Raw genomic sequence first — 17,368 nt, forward strand, 5'->3', positions numbered from 1 at the left:
TCAATACCAAGCAACCATATAAACATGCCAACATAATAACCAGCTAACATCATGATGAGAGGATCAAATCCACACATATCAATACCAAGCAACCATATAAACACGCCAACATAATAACCAGCTAACATCATGATGACAGGATCAAATCCACACATATCAATACCAACTTTGAATGTAAATGGGCTAAGTGACCCAATTAAAAGGTACAGAGTGGCAAGCTGGATAAAGAACTAAGACCCATTGTTATGCTGTCTTCAAGAGACTCATCTCACATGCAGTGACACCCATAGGTTCAAAATAAAGAGATGGAGGAAAATCTACCAAGCAAATGGAAAACAGAAAAAAGCAAAAGTTGCAATCCTAATCTCAGAAAAACAGACTTTAAACCAACAAAGATTTAAAAAAAAGACAAAGAAGAGCACTACATAATGGTAAAGGGTTCAATTCAAAAAGAGCTAACTATCCAAATTATATATGCACCCAACACAGTAGCACACAGATGCATAAAACAAGTTCTTAGAGACCTTGGAAGAGACTTAGACCTACACACAATAATACTTTAACTTTAGACTCTAGACACAATAAGACTTTAGCACCCCACTGACAGTATTACACAGATCATCAAGGCAGAAAATTAACAAAGATATTCAAGACCTAAACTCAGCACTGGATCAAATGAACCTGATAGACATCTACAGAACTCTTCACCCCAAAACAACAGAATATATGTTCTTCTCATCACTACATGGCACATATTCTAAAATCCATCACATGATCACACATAAAACACTCCTCAGCAAATGCAAAAAAAAAACTGAAATAATAACAACCAATGTCTCAGACCACAGCACAATCAAATTAGAAATCAAGACTAAGAAAATCACTCAAAACCATACAATTACATGGAAATTGAATAATCTGCTCTTCAATGACTTTTGGGTAAATCATGAAATTAAGGCAGAAATCAAGAATTTCTTTGAAACTAATGAGAACAGAGATACAACATACCAGAACCTCTGGGACATAGTTAAGGCAATGCTAAGAGGGAAACTATAGCACTAAATGCTCACATCAAAAAGCTAGAAAGAGCCCAAGTTAACAACCTAACATCACAACTAAAACAACTAAAGAACCGAGAAAAAACCAACCCCAAAGCAGAGGACAACAAATAACTGAAATCAGAGCTGTACTGAAGGAGATTGAGACATGAAAAACCATTGAAAATATCAACAAATCCAGGAACTTGTTTTTGGAAAAAAATAGTACAATAGATAGACTTTTAGCTAGACAAATACAGGAGAAAAGAGAGAAGATACAAATAAACACAATTATGAATGACAAAGGGGATATTACCACTGACCCCACAGAAATACAAATAACCATCAGAGAATACTATTAACCTCTATATGCACACAAACTAGAAATCTAGAAGAAATGGATAAATTCCTGGACATATACATTCTCCCAAGACTGAGCCAGGAAGAAATTGAATCCCTGAACAGACCAATAATGAGCTTTGAAATTGAATCAGTAATAAAAAGCCTACCAATCAAAAAAAGCCCAGAAACAGACAAAGTCCCAGCAGTAACAGCAGAATTCTGCCAGATGTACAAAGAATAACTGGCACCATTCCTGCTGAAACTATTCCCAAAAAGTGAGGAAGAAGGACCCCTCTCTAACTCATTCTAGGAGGCCATCATCCTGATACCAAAACCTGGAGGAGACACAATAGAAACAACAAAAAACTTCTGACCAATATCCCTGATGAACATCAACGCAAAAATCCTCAACAAAATACTGGCAACCCAAATCCAACATCACATCAAAAAATGTATTCACTACAATCAACTAGGCCTTATCCCTGGGATGCAAAGTTGGTTTAATATACACAAATCAATAAACATGATTTATCACATAAGCAGAACTAAAGACAAAAACTGTATGATTATCTCAATGGAAGCAAGAAAGGCTTTTGGTAAAATTCAACACCCTTCATGTTAAAAACTCTGAATAAACTAAGTATTGAAGGAACACACAGCAAAATCATAAGAGCCATCTATAACAAACCCATAGCCAACATCATACTGAATGGGCAAAAGCTGGAAGCATTCCCCTTGAAAACCAGTATAAGACAAAGATGCCCTCTCTCACCACTCCTATTCAACATATTATTGGAAGTCCTGGCCGGAACGGTTAGGCAAGAGAAAAAAATAAAGGCATCTAAATAGAAAGAGAGGAAGTCAAACTATCCCTATTTGCAGACGGCATGACCTGTATCTAGAAAATCCCACAGTCTCAGCCCAAAATCTCCTTAAGCTGATAAACAACTTCAGCAAAGTCTCAGGATAGAAAATCAATTTACAAAAATCACTAGCATTCCTATACACCAACAACAGTCAAGCCAAGAGCCAAATCAGGAACACAGTCACATTCATAATTGCCACAAAAAGAATAAAATACAGCCAAGATGGCCAAATAGAAACAGCTCAGATCTGCAGCTCCCAGAGAGATGAATGCAAAAGGCAAGTGAATTCTGCATTTCCAACTGAGGTACCAAGTTCATCTCATTCAGACTGACTAGGTGATTGGCACAACCCACAGAGAGCAAGGAAAAGCAGGATGAGGCATTGCATCACCTGGGAGCTGTGCGGGGCAAAGAGATCTTCCTCCCCCAGCCAAGAGAAGTGGTGAGGGATTGTGCTACCCACCAGAAGTACCACGCTTTTCCTACAGATTTTTGCGATCCATGGATCAGGAGATTCCTTCATGAGCCTACAACATCAGGGCTTTAGGTCTCAAGCACAAAACTAGACAGACAAATGACAGCTGCTCCCATCAGTGGCTGTTCAGACAGGCACTGAGCTGCAGGAGTTTTTACATACTCCAGTGGTGCCTGGAACTCCAATGAAGCAGGAGAACTGTCCATCCTGTAGAAAGGGGGCTGAAGACAGTGAGCCAAACGGTCTCACTCATTAGGTCCCACTCCTACAGAACCCCACAAGCGAAGACCCACTGGCTTAAAATCCCCACTGCCAGCACAGCCTTCTGGAGTCTGTCTAAGACAACCAAGTTCCTGGGGGGAGGAGTGACCACCATTATTTTGGCTCTAGTTGGCGGTTTTCCCCTCCCAGTGTTAAGGATACTGGGAGGTTTGAACTGGGCAGTATTCCCCACAGTGCAGCAAAGCGGCTGTGGCAGATCGTGGCCAGATCACTTCCTTAGGTGGGAGCCGGATCCATCCCACCTCACTGGACAGGGCCTCCCTGCAGGAATTTCAGCAGCTCCCATCAGGGGCTTACAGACAGAACTCTCATGTCCCTGAGACAGAGCACCTGGGGGAGGAGCGGCAGCAGTCTCAGGTTCAGCGGACTTAATCTTTCCGGCTTGCTGGCTCTGAAGAGACCCACTGATCCAGACGAGGGGGATTCCCCCAGCACAAAACACCAGCTCCACTAAGGGAGAGTCAGACTGCTTCCTTAAGTGGTTCCCTGATCCCACGTCTCCTAACTAGGTGAGACCTCCCAACAGGGGTCACCAGACACCTCATACAGGAGATTTCCGGCTGGCATCAGGTTGGTGCCCCTCTGGGACGAAGCTTCCGGAGGAAGGAGCAGGCAGCAATCTTTGCTGTTCTGCAGCCTCCACTGGTGATACTCAGGCAAACAGGGCCTGGAGTGGACCTCCAGCAAACTGCAGTAAATCTGAAGAAGAGGGGCCTGACTGTTAGAAGAAAAATGAACAGCAACAGCAACAACAACGTCAACAAAAAAGAGCCCACAAAAACCTCATCCAAAGGTCGACAGCCTCATATATTAAGGGTAGATAAATTCATGAAGTTTAGGAAAAACCAATGCAAAAACACTGAAAATATCAAAAGCCAGAATGCATCTTCTCCTCCAAATGACCACAACACATCTCCAGCAAGGGCACAGAATGGGGCTGAAGCTGAGATGGATGAACTGACAGAAGTAGGCTTCAGAAAGTGAGTAATAACTAATTTCGCTGAGCTAAAGGAGCTTGTTCTAACCCAATGCAAAGACGCTAAGAACCATGATAAAAGATTACCAGAGCTATTAACTAGAATAACCAGTTTAGAGAGGAACATAAATGACATGATGGACAGAAATCAAGAAGGCCTTTAAAATCAGTGAGAAATCCCTGGGATGCAGCTAAAGCAGTGTTAAGAGGGAAATTATAGCACTAAACGCCCACATCGAAAAGCTAGAAAGAACTCAAATCAACACCCTAACACCACAACTAGAAGAACTAGAGAGCCAAGAGCAAACAAACCCCAGAGCTAATAGAAAACAAGACAAAAACAAGCTCAGAGCAGAACTAAAGGAGATAGAGACATGAAAAGCTCTTCAAAAAAAAATCAATGAGTCCAGGAACTGTTTTTTTGAAAAAAATCAACAAAATAGACCACTAGCAAGACTAACAAAGAAGAAAAAAGAAGATTCAAATAAGCACAATAAGAAATGATAAAGGGGATACCACCACTGATCCCACACAAATACAAACAACCATTAGAGAATACTATAAACACCTCTATGCAAATAAACTGGAAAATCTAGAATAAATGGATAAATTCCTAGACAAATACACCCTTCCAAGACTGAACCAGGAAGAAGTTGAATCCCTGAATAGAGCAATAACAAGTTCTAAAATTGAGGCAGTAATAAATATCCTACCAATCAAAAAAAGTCCAAGTCCAGATGGATTTACAGCTGAATTTTACTAGAGGTACAAAGAGATGCTGGTTCCATTTATTGTGAAACTATTTCAAACAACTGAAAAGAAGGAACTTCTCCCTAACTCATTCTATGAAGCCATCATCATCCTGATACCAAAACCTGGCATAGATACTACAAGAAAAGAAAACTTCAGGCCAATATCCCTGATGAACATAGAAGCAAAAATCATCAACAAAATACCGGCAACCCACATCCAATAGCACATCAAAAAATTTATCCACCACAATCAAGTAAGCTTTATCGCTGGGATGCAAGGTTGGTTTAACATACACAAATCAATAAATGTGATTCATCACATAAACAGAACTAAAGACAAAAACTACATGATTATCTCAATGGGTGCAAAAAAATAAGGCTTTCAGTAAAATTCAACACCCCTTCATGTTAAAAACTCTTAATAAACTAGGTATTGGAGGAACCCACCTCAAAATCATAAGAGCCATCTATGACAAACCCACAGCCAATATCATACTGAATGAGCAAAAGCTAGAAGCATTCCCCTTGGAAACTGGCACAAGACAAGGTTGCCCTCTCTCACCACTCTTATTCAACACAGTGTTGGAAGTTCTGGCCAGGGCAATCAGGCAAGAGAAAGAAATAAAGTGTATTCAAATAAAAAGAGATGAAGTAAAACTATCCCTGTTTCCAGATGACATGATCCTGTATCTAGAAAACCCATCGACTCAGCCCAAAAGCTTCTTAAGCTGATAAGCAACTTCAGCAAAGTCTCAGGATACAAAATCAATGGGCAGAAATCACAAGCATTCTTATACACCAACAACAGACAAGCAAAGAGCCAAATCATGAATGTTCATTTCACATTTGCCATTCACATTTCACAAATGTCCATTCACAATTGCCACACAGAGAATAAAATACCCAGGAATACAGCTAACAAGGGACACAAAGGACCTCTTCAAGGAGAACTACAAACCACTGCTCAAGGAAATAAGAGAGGACACAAACAAATGGAAAAACATTCCATGCTCATGGATAGGAAGAATCAATATCATGAAAACGGCCACACCGCCCAAAGCAGTTTATAGATTCAATGCTCTTGCCATTACAGTACCACTGGCATTCCTCAAAGAATTAGAAAAAAACTATTTTAAAATACATATGGAACCAAAAAAGAATTCATTTAGCCTGGACAATCCTAAGCAAAAAGAGGAAAGCTACAGGCATCATGCTACCCGACTTCAAACTATACTACAAGGCTACAGTAACCAAAACAGCATGCTATTGGTACAAAAAAAGACATGTAGGCCAATGGGACAAAATAGAGAACCCAGAAATAAGGCCACACAACTCCAATTATCTGATCTTTGACAAACTTGATAAAAACAAGCAATGAAGAAAGGATTCCTTATTCAATAAGTGGTGCTGGGAGAACTGGCTAGCCATGTTGCAGAAAATTGAAACTGGATCCCTTCCTTACACCTTATACCAAAATTAACTCAAGATGGATTAAAGACTTAAATGTAAAGCCAAAACTATGAAAATCCTAGAAGAAAACCTAGACAATACCATTCAGGACATAGGCATGGGCAAAAATTTCATGTCGAAAACATCAAAAGCAATTTCAACAAAAGCAAAAATTGACAAATGGGATCTAGTTAAACTGAAGAGCTTTTTGCACAGCAAAATAAACTATCACCAGAGTGAACAGACAACTTACAGAATGGGAGAAAATTTTTGCAATCTACCCAAAGGTCTAATATCCAGAATCTACAAGGAACTTAAGCAAATTTACAAGAAAAAAAAAAAAACAATCCCTTTAAAAGTGGGCAAAGGATATGAACAGACACTTCTCAAAAAAAGACATAATGTGACCCACAAATACATGGAAAAAAGCTCAACATCACTGATCATTAGAGAAATGCAAATCAAAACCACAATGAGATACCCTCTCACGCCAGTCAGAATGGTAATTATTAAAAAGTCAAGAAACAACAGATGCTGGTGAGGCTGCAGAGAAATAGGGATGCTTTTACACTGTTGGTGGGAAAATAAATAGTTCAACCATTGTGGAAGACAGTGTAGCAATTCCCCAAATATTTAGAACGAGAAATACCATTTATTTGACCCAGCAATCCTATTACTGGGTATATACCCAAAGGAATATAAATCATTCTATTATAAAGATACATGCATGCATATGTTCACTGCAGCACTATTCACAATAGCGTAGACATGGAATTAACCCAAATGCCCATCAGTGATAGAATACATAAAGAAAATGTGCTACATATACGCCATGGAATACTGTGCAGCCATAAAAAGAAATGAGACCATGTCTTTTGCAGGGACATGGATGAAGCTGGAAGCCATTATCTTCAGAAAATTAACACAGGAACAGAAAACCAAATACTGCATGTTCTCACTTATAAGTGGGAGCTGAACAATAAGAATACATGGACACAGGGAGGAGAACAATACTCACTAGGGCCTACTGGGGGAGGATGGTGAAGGAGAACATTAGGGAAAAGAGCTAACACATGCTGGGCTTAATCTAGGTGATGGGGTGATAGCTGCTGCAAACCACCATGGCACACGTTTACCTATGTAACAAACCTGCACATCCTGGACATGTACCCCAGAACTTAAAAAAATTTTAAGAAAATACCTAGGAACACAGCTAAACAAAGAGGTGAAAGATCTCTGTAAGCAGAACTACAAAACACTGCTGAAAGAAATCAGAAATGACACAAACAAATGGAAAAACATTTCATGCTCATAGATAGGAAGAATCAATATCATTAAAATGGCCATACTGCCCAAAGCAATTTATAGATTCAATGTTATTCCTATTTAATTACCATTGACATTCTTCAAGAGTTAGAAAAACTATTTTAAAATTCATATGGAGCCAGAAAACAGCCCGAATAGCCAAGGCAATCCTAACCAAAAAGAGCAAAGCTGAAGACATCATGCTATCCAACTTCAAACTACACTACAGAACTACCGTAACTGAAACAGCATGGTACTGGTACAAAAACAGACAAATAGACCAAAGGAACAGAATAGAGAACCCAGAAATAAGACCTCAAACCTACAATTATCTGATCTTTGATAAACCTGAAAAAACAAGCAATGGGGAAACAATTTTCTGCTCAATAAATGATGCTGGGATAACTGGATAGCCATATGCAGAAGATTGAAACTGGAATGCTTCCTTATAACCATATACAAAAATTAGCTCACGATGGATTAAAGACCTAAATGTAAAACCCAAAACTATAAAAACTCTGGAAGAAAACCTAGGTAATATCATTCTGGATATAGAAATGGGCAAAGATTTCATGTTGAAGATGCCAAAAGCAATTTCATCAAAAGCAAAAATTGACAAATTGGATCTAATTAAATAGCTTCTGGACAGCAGAAGAAACTATTGACAGAGTAAACAGACAACCTACAGAATGGGAGAAAATGTTTGCTAACTAGGCACCTGACAAAGGTCTAATATCCAGCATCTATGAGGAACTTAAACAAATTTACAAGAAAAAAACAACCCCATTAAAAAGTGGGCAAAGGACATGAGCAGACAATTTTCAAAAGAAGATATACATGTGGCCAAGAATCATATGAAAAAATGCACAACATAACTGATCATTAGAGAAATGCAAATCAAAGCCACAATGAGATACTATCTCACGCCAGTCAGAATGGCTACCATTTAAAAGTCAAAAAATAACAGATGCCAGCAAGGTTGTGGAGAAAAAGGAAGGTTTATACACTGTTGGTGGGAGTGTATATTAGTTCAACCATTGTTGAAGACAATGTGGCAATTCCTCTAAGACCTAAAGACAGAAATACCACTTGACTCAGCAATCGCATTACTGGGTATATACCCAAAGGAATATAAATGGTTCTATCATAAAGACACATGCACACATGTGTTCATTGAAGCACTGTTCACCATAGCAAAGAGATAAAATCAACCCAAATCCCCATCAACCGTAGACTGGATAAAGAAAATATGGTACATATATACCATGGAATACTATGCAACCATAAAAAAACCAAGATCATGTCCTTCGCAGGGATGTATATGGAGCTGGAGGCCATTTATCCTTAGCAAACTATGCAGGAACAGACGACCAGATACCACATGTTCTCACTTGTAAGTGGGAGCTGAACACTGAGAAAGCATGGACACATAGAGGAGAACAACACACACTGGGGCCTATTGGAGGGTGGAGGGTGGGAGAGGATCAGGCAAAATAATGGGTACTAGCACAATACCTGAGTGATGAAATAATGTGCACAACAAAGCCCCATGACACACCTTTACCTATGTAACGAACCTGCACATGTACCCCTGAATTTAAAATTAAAGTTCTAAAAAAAGAGAGAGAGAGATAGAGGAGTCTGGACCAGAGGCCAAGCTAACCAAATCATAAAGTTTAAGACCTAAATGAAATTACCTAGCTCTAGTTCAACCTTTTTAGTGTACAGGTAAAGAAAATGAGGCCCAGAGGACACATAAGTATTTATTAATAATAAGTATTTCTTATAATATTATTATAATATTTATTATTTAATAAGTATTATCCTTTTCATATATTTCTGGATTTCATGTGATAATATGTGTTAAGAGTTTCGGGGTTTATATTCATGAGGAATATTGCTCTCATTTTCCTGTAATGTCTTTGTCTGGTTTTGGTCAGGGGATTCTGGTCTTATAAAGTGAGTTAGAAACTGTTCCCTCTTTTTCCATTTTCTGAAAAAATTGTACTAAATTTGTATTATTTTCCCCTTAATCATTTGTTAGAATTCATATGTGAAGTTATTTGGTCCTAGAGCTTTTTATGGAAGTTTTGAATTACAATTTTAATTTACTTAACAGTTAATGACCATTCAGATTTTCTATTTCTTTTGTCAGTCTGGCAATTTGTGTTTTTTAAGGAATTCGTCCATTTTACGTAGGTAATCAAATTTATTTTGATAAAGTGTTTTTAATATATCTTATCCTTTTACTATCTCTAAGATCTTTCTTTCACAGTATTGGTCATTTGTGTCTTTTCCTTATCAGTCTAGCAAGAAGCTTATTAATATTAATCTTTTCAAAGAAATCACTTTTAATTCCATTGATTGTTCTCTTTTTTCTATTTCATTAGTTTTCTTTCTTTAAGTTCAGGGGTACAAGTGCAGGTTTGTCACATAGGTACATTTATGTCATGGGGATTTGTTATACATGCTATTTCATCACCCAGGTATTAAGCCTAGTATCCATCAGTTATTTTTCCCAGTCCTCTCCCTCCTCCCACCCTCCACCCTCTAATAGGCCCCAGTGTGTGTTTCTCCTCTCTATGTGTCCATGTGTTCTCATCATTTAACTCCCACTTACAAGTGAGAACATGTAGTGTTTGGTCATCCGTTCCCGCATCAGTTTGCTGAGGATAATGGCCTCCAGCTCCATCCACGTCCCTGCAAAGGACATGATCTTGTTCTTTTTTATGACTGCATAGAATTCCATGGTGTATATGTACCACATTTTCGTTACCCAGTCTACAGTTGATGGGCATTTAGGTTGATTCCATGTCTTTGCTATTACGAATAATGCTTCAATATTTCATTAATTTTCACATTTTACTATTTCCTTTCTTCTACTCACTTTTGGTTTACACCTTTTCCCCTTTAGCAAGCATTTAAAACTAGTTTTCTTGTAAGTACAGCTTTACTGACATCCCACAAACTTTTGTATGCCATGTTTTTATTTTTATTTAGCTAAAAAATGTTTCTAGTTTCCCTTATGATTTTTTTGATTTATGGGTTATTTAGAAGTCTGTTATTTAATTTTCAAATATTTGGGAAATTTTCCAAATATATTTTTAGCATTGAATTATAATTTTAATTATACAAAAATCAGATAACCCAACTTTAGTTCTTTTAAATATATTAAGAATTGTTGCTGGGTGCAGTGGCTCACACCTGTAATCCCAGCACTTTGGGAGGCCAAGGCAGGCGGACCACCTGAGGTCGGGAGTTTGAGACCAGCCTGGCCAACATGGTGAAATCCCATCTCTACTAAAAATACAAAAATTAGCCGGGCGTGGTGGTGCACCCCTGTAATCCCAGCTACTCAGGAGGCTGAGGCATGAGAATCGTTTGAACTCAGGAGACAGAGGTTGCAGTGAGCCGAGATCACACCACTGCACTCCAGCCTGGGCAACAGAGCAAGACTCTGTCTCAAAAAAGAGAAAAAAAAAAAAGAATTGTTTTATTGTTCAGCAATATGATCTACCTTAATGAATATTCCTCATGTGTGTATTCTACCATTGTTGGATATATTGTTTGAAAAATGTCTAACAGGTTAAATTAACTGATAATATTTTCAGGGCTTCTATATTTTTAGTGACTTTCTATTTACTTGTACTATCAATTACTGAGAGAAGAGTTTTACAACCTCCAACCTTAATTGCGGATTTATCTATTCCTCTTTTCAGCCTCTCAGATTTTGCTTAATGCTTTTTGAAACTCTGTCATTAGGTGCATAGACACTTAGAATTATGTCTTGTTTTATTAATTTACCCCATTTAGTATTATAGAACATTTCTCTTTTTCCCTGGTAATATTTGTGTTCTGAAATTTACCTTTTCTGTTATTAATATAGCCACCCTAGCACTCTTATGATTAGTGTTTGCATGGTATATATCTTCCCATCTTTTTACTTTTAATTTCTTTTCATTACACTTGAAGTACATCCTTTGTAGGTAACATATGGCTGGGTCTTGAAATTTTAACAAGTCTTACAACCTGTCTTTTATTTGAACGGTTCAGACCTCTGGTCCGTGGGGCCACACGGAAGGAAGGGTGCAAGTGTCTGTTGTTCCTGCACTGGCTCATCTTCCCCAGTCTGCACATGAACATTTCTAGCACTTGCTTTTTATCCTGAGAATTTCTCAACATGTATAATATCCAGCGGCATAATCCAATCTGCCCTAATGACTGATTTTTGTTTTTCTGGATACACTGGGCCTTAGAGGCCCCAGGAAACATTAGCTATGGATTGTCAGCTGAGCACATTCTTGTATCTATCTGGTGCAGAGAAAGAGACAACAGCCTGGGATTCTCAAGGCTAAGAGGGGTTCTGCTTCTGGCCAGCTATGGGCCCCCTGGCAAGTTTTTGACATTCTAGGTCTCACTGTCCTCAACTATAAAATGAGGAGTTTGCACCAAAGAACCCCTAAAGCCCCTCCCACCTCTAATCTCCTATGGGACTGTCCATTCTTCTTAAGGATCATTACAGACACACAGCAGGGAACATAAACTAGACAAATTCTGAGAAACAGCTAAGAAAAGTACTACAGACCCAGCAGAGTGAGAGTATAAACTGGGATTCATCTGCCCCATTGCAACCTAGGCTTCCTTTGCCTTATGATTTGGCTCAATGGCATCTGTGACAAGGTAGCTTGAAGTTGACCCCAGTGCATCTCTGGAGATTGGATGGGCTGGGCTCAAAATCCCATACATCCTTTTTTTTTTCCTCACCCTATCCGTACCCTCACCCTACTAGAATTACGCATGCACTTGTTGAAAACAACCCTAGCAAAGTAAATCTAGGCTCATTAGGCCATGATTAAGGCCCCTTGAAGAAGTCAGATTACCTAAGAAACTCTAGACATGCACCCTCCAATATGCAAGCCACTAGTTCGTGTCTACTGAGCTCCTGAATTGTGGCTAGTGCTAATGAAGATGTGCTGTAAGCATGAAATGCACACCAGATTTATAAGACTTAGTATGAAAAAATATATTAAAACCTCATTAATAGTAAGAGATTATTTTTATATTGAAATAATAATTGTTAATATTGGGTTAAATAAAATATAGCATTAAAATTCATTTCTCCTGTTTTTACCTTTTTAATGAGTCTACTAGAAATTTTAAGTTTATGAATATGGCACACTTTATCTCTATTGGACAGCACTGCTATTTTGAGTATCAAAATTTGGTATCTTTTGTGATAATAACAAATCATTTATCAAGGAGAAATACCCTAGAATTGGACACTCATCACCCATTATGTAACTTCAGCTAGCCTCTTGGTTTGTCCTCCTCTCTCTCATAGAATTAATAAAGCAATCCATCAGGAAAAAATGAATAAATATTGTCTTGTTTTTCTTTTTCATTTTTTCAAATCATTGGAGGTCTTTGGGGGGAAAGGTGATAGCAGGACACTAGGTGTGTTATGAAAGCATGAGCCTATGGGCAAGTTTGGATTTGCTTGTTATCCATGACAGGAAATTTTGACCAGGAGTCAGTTGCTCGCCTAGAAAATGAATTGTTAATGTACCTGTGTACTCTTACAGCTTCCACAACCGCACTTTGCTGAAATTAAACACACACACACACACACACACACACACATTTGATTGTTACATATCAATGTTAGGCAGTTTTCCTCCTGAGTGCTTTTTCTTTATTATCATCATTGGTATTGTTTCTCCTTCACTTCTGCCTCTTGCAAACCAGATATTTGTTTCCCTCACACAGCACCTGCTTTAGAAATAAAATAAATTACAGAAAAGGAATTAGTAAACTAGATTTGCTCCTTGAAGTGTATAAAAGTTGAGTGTGTAGAGGATGGGAAGGTGAGGGAGTTTGCAATGGTTTGGATGTGGTTTGTCACCACCAAAATTCATGTTGACATTTAAATGCCAGTGTGGCAGTGTTAGGGGTGGGGTCTAGTGGGAGGTGTTGGATCATGGGGACAGATCTCTCATGGACAGATTAATGCCTCCTCTCAGGAGTGAGTTTCACTCTTACAGACTTGGTTAGTTACCATGACAACAAGTTTTTCCTTCTCATGTTTCATCTCTTTGGACATTCCCACTCCCCCATCCATTTTCTGCCATGAGTTGAAGCAGCACAAGACCCTCAGAGACAGGCTGCTCAGTTTGGGACTTCCTGGCCTCCAGAATTGTGAGCCAAATAAAATATTTTTCCTTTATGAATTTCACAGTCTCAGGTCTTCTGTTACAGCAACATAAAACAGACTAAGACAGGGTTCTCTAGGGTATGAGAGTATGAAGAAAAAATTCTAATTTTCTGGTAAAGAAGTATTTTGGGCAAGAATGACATATGTATCCAGAAAGAACTCTTGCAATGAGAAGTGTTGGCTGTCTTTCCTTTTGTTCAGGGACACCGTCTTTGGGGACATATTTGATTCTCAATAGAAGGAAATGGCAATAATGTATAGTTAGATGACACCATCTTCTGCTCCTTCGCGCCCCCTTAAGATGTTGTTCATTCTTCCATTGCAAACATCCAGAACAAGGCAGGCATGGACTTCCTAGGTCTGGGAGGAGAGAGAAAGGTACTGGTTGATACCTAATACCATTGAATATCTCAGAGCTGGGAGAATTTCCACTGAGTCTATGTCTGGAGACAGAAATGACTGCTCCGTGGTGGGAAGCCAATCTTAGCTCAGGTTCTCGCCATATTTCTGGGGGACTACTGCAAGAGCCCCCATCTGGTCTCTCTACCTTCAGGTTAGCCCAATCTGAACCACCATTTACAGTGCACTCAGAGGGATCTTATAAAATGTGAATCTGATGACATCCGCTTGAAACCCTTCAAATAACCTTCTATACTTTTTAGGATAAGATTTGAGACCCTTAACATGCCAAACAATGCCTTCCATGTGTGATTTTTTGTTATTTCTCTAGCATCATTTTTCACCCTAGACTTGCTGCCCCCAGAGAAACACCTATATCTCTTATTTTGGCACTTTAACTGACATTACTTCCCACTATTTGTTAAGTTCAATCCTACAGACATTTATTGAGCATTTATTATGTGTCAGGCATTGTTATGAGGCTACCAAGACGAAGAAGACAAAGACCCTGACCTCAAGAAACTTATAACATCTGGAATGTTCTTTCCTACCCCATTTTCTGGATGAACAAACTGGCCATCTTTGAAGTCGCAGCCTAAGTGTTGCAGCAGCCTTAAAGGCCCTTCTGGCCTTGCCAAGACGGAACTGTTGTACCCTGTGCCTCTTTCTATAACATCTAGAACAGTGCTGCACAAAGCCAGTATGAGATAAAGGAGCCCGTTCCAGAATTTAAACCAATGCACTGCTATTTTTTAATAAAGAAAGACTTGGTTCAAAAAATAATGTCAGCTAGACTAAACAATGTGCTTAATGGTGCTTGCTTGTAACAAATACTTTCAGACCAACAGATGGCCTCTGGACAGCTGAAGGAGAGAATAAATAGAAGGGTAAGATGTAGAATTTTCAATATACAGTTGCTGAGAATTGAGAAATTTAATAATACAAAAGAAATTTATAGCTAGAAAGCCAATAAAGAAAATAAAATGGGGGCATAAAAAACATACATATAGGCCAGAAAAGAAAAGAAGAAGGAAACAAAGAACAGATGGATAAGTAGAAAACAGATAGCAATGTAACAGACTTAAACCCAAACAGATCAATAAATACATTAAGAGTAAGTTACCTAAACGATCCAATTAGAAGACAGATATTGTCAGATTGTATGAAAAGGGAAGATTCAACTATATGCTGCCCACAGGAAACCTTTTTTATTTTTTAAATTTTAGATTCAAGTGCTACGTGTCCAGGTTTGTTACATGGATATACTGCATGACGCTGAGGTCTGGGCTTTCGATTGAACCCATCACTCAAATAGTGAACTCAGAGCCCAACAGATTATTTTTTAATCCTGGCTCCCCTTCCTACCTCCCCCGTTTTGGACTCTACACTGTCCATTGTTCCCACCTTTATGTTCATGTGTACCCAGTGGGGAAACCTACTTTAAACATAAAGATATAAATAAGTCAAATTAAATAATAACAAAAGATATACCATACCAACATTGATCAAAATGAGGCTGAAGTAACTATATTACTATCAGACAAAATAGATTTTCCAAAGAAAAATATATATATAATATTATCTATTTATATATTATATTATCTATTTATATCGTATATTATCTATTTATGTAATATAATATAATATATTATATTATCTATTTATATAATATAATATATTATCTATTTATATAATATAATATATAATATTCATATAATATATATTATTATATATAATATTCATATAATATATATTATTATATATTATATTCATATAATATATATTATTATATATTATATTCATATAATATATATTATTATATATTATATTCATATAATATATATTATTATATATTATATTCATATAATATATATTATTATATATTATATTCATATAATATATATTATTATATATTATATTCATATAATATATATTATTATATATTATATTCATATAATATATCTTATATTCATATTATATATCTTATATTCATATAATATATATATTATATTCATATAATATAATATACTCATATATATTATATTCACATATTATATGAATATAATATATCATATATATTTATATAATATATTGTGTATATATAATATATTATATAATAGATATATAATAGATATTATATTATATAAATGTATAATATATATTATATAATATATGTTATATTATATAAATGTTTAATATATATTATATTATATATTATGTAAATGTATATTATATAATATAGTATATATTATATAATATATGTTAAATATAATATATAAAATAATATACAATATAGTATATATTATATATATTTATATAATATATACTATATTATATATTATATATTTATATAATATACATTTTACATATTATATATTATATATATAATATATATTTTACATATTATATATAATATATATTTTACATTATATTATATTATATATATTATATATAATATATATTTTACATGATATTATATATTATATATTGTATAATATATATTTTACATTACATAATATATATTACATATTATATAATATATATTTTACATTATATAATATATACTATATATAATATATAATATATAATATTTTATATACATTATATATAATATATATTTTATATTTTATATATATTATATATATTTCATATAATATATTCTATATTATATATTATATATTTTATATTATATAATATATTATATATTTTATATTATATAATATATTATATATTATATATAATATATTCTATGTTATATTTTATATATATAATATAATATATTATATATTATATATTATATAATATATTATATATTATATATAATATATAATATATAATATATTATATTCTTTATAATATATTATATATTCTATATTATATATTATATATTATATTATAATATCATATAATATAATATCTTATATTATATATATTATATACATTATATATATATTATATTATATTATATATTATACATATCTTATATATACATTATATATAATTGTATATATTATATATAATAATTATATATATATTATATATGATATATATAATATAATATTTTATATTATAATATATTATATTATATATAAAATATAATATAGAATATATTATGTTATATATAAAATATAATATAGAATATATTATATATAAAATATAATATAGAATATATTATATATAAAATATAATATAGAATATATTATATATAAAATATAATATAGAATATATTATATTATATATAAAATATAATATAGAATATATTATATTATATATA

General features: G+C 35.2%; 1 long non-coding RNA gene across 1 annotated transcript in view; it reads right to left on the reverse strand.

Annotated features, from left to right (window-relative positions):
* Positions 1 to 17,368, reverse strand: part of LOC129008146 (uncharacterized) — a 175,101-nt gene that overhangs the window by 25,619 nt on the left and 132,114 nt on the right. The window lies entirely within an intron of this gene.

The sequence above is a fragment of the Pongo pygmaeus genome, chromosome 9 (assembly GCF_028885625.2).
Source record: "Pongo pygmaeus isolate AG05252 chromosome 9, NHGRI_mPonPyg2-v2.0_pri, whole genome shotgun sequence".
NCBI classification, from domain to species: Eukaryota; Metazoa; Chordata; class Mammalia; order Primates; family Hominidae; genus Pongo; species Pongo pygmaeus.